This window comes from Schistocerca cancellata, chromosome 5 (assembly GCF_023864275.1).
Source record: "Schistocerca cancellata isolate TAMUIC-IGC-003103 chromosome 5, iqSchCanc2.1, whole genome shotgun sequence".
NCBI classification, from domain to species: domain Eukaryota; kingdom Metazoa; phylum Arthropoda; class Insecta; order Orthoptera; family Acrididae; genus Schistocerca; species Schistocerca cancellata.
The window spans coordinates 568259658-568261001 of record NC_064630.1 but is presented as its reverse complement, the minus strand read 5'-3'; positions in this window follow the sequence as shown (position 1 = coordinate 568261001).

Sequence of the window (1344 nt, the reverse complement as noted above, 5' to 3'; positions counted from 1 at the left end):
GCGTGAGCGGAAGACGGCCTAACGGTGTGCGGGACCGTAGCCCAGCTTCATGGAGACGGTTGCGAATGGTCCTCGCCGATACCCCAGGAGCAACAGTGTCCCTAATTTGCTGGGAAGTGGCGGTGCGGTCCCCTACGGCACTGCGTAGGATCCTACGGTCTTGGCGTGCATCCGTGCGTCGCTGCGGTCCGGTCCCAGGTCGACGGGCACGTGCACCTTCCGCCGACCACTGGCGACAACATCGATGTACTGTGGAGACCTCACGCCCCACGTGTTGAGCAATTCGGCGCTACGTCCACCCGGCCTCCCACATGCCCACTATACGCCCTCGCTCAAAGTCCGTCAACTGCACATACGGTTCACGTCCACGCTGTCGCGGCATGCTACCAGTGTTAAAGACTGCGATGGAGGTCCGTATGCCACGGCAAACTGGCTGACACTGACGGCGGCGGTGCACAAATGCTGCGCAGCTAGCGCCATTCGACGGCCAACACCGCGGTTCCTGGTGTGTCCGCTGTGCCGTGCGTGTGATCTTGCTTGTACAGCCCTCTCGCAGTGTCCGGAGCAAGTATGGTGCGTCTGACACACCGGTGTCAATGTGTTCTTTTTTCCATTTCCAGGAGTGTATTTTCCCCATATTTTATTTTGTATTTATAATCTTGTACTTACCTGACTAGAAGTCGGGTTCATCCCGCTGCCAAGTGTCTCTAACCGCTACTTCAACCTGTCCATTTGTTTTTTTAATATATTCTAACCTACTCCCAATTAAGAGTCATAGATTACCAGTTTTGTTTTTTCTGATCAGTGCATTCTGCAGAGAAGTCGCCCCGGTCCCCACGGATTTCCTCAAGTGCCCGCAGCTCGTGGTCGTGCGGTAGCGTTCTCGCTTCCCGCGCCTGGGTTCCCGGGTTCGATTCCCGGCGGGGTCAGGGATTTTCTCTGCCTCGTGATGGCTGGGTGTTGTGTGATGTCCTTAGGTTAGTTAGGTTTAAGTAGTTCTAAGTTGTAGGGGACTGATGACTATCGATGTTAAGTCCCATAGTGCTCAGAGCCATTTGAACCATTTCCTCAAGAGAGTTATTTCATCTTCAGAATATTTTACCCACTAGGATGCCATCGTCACTTAACCATACAGTAAAGATGCTTGCCCTCAGGAAAAATAACGGCTGTAGTTTCCCCTTGATTACAAATGTTAGCAGTACCAGCACAACGCCATGTTGGCTCATATTACAAGTCCAGACGAGTTAATGATCTACAGTGCTTCCACTGCAACTACTTTAAAGGCTGCTGCCCCTCTTCAGGAACCACACATTTGTCTGCCCTTTTAACGGATACGCTTCCATT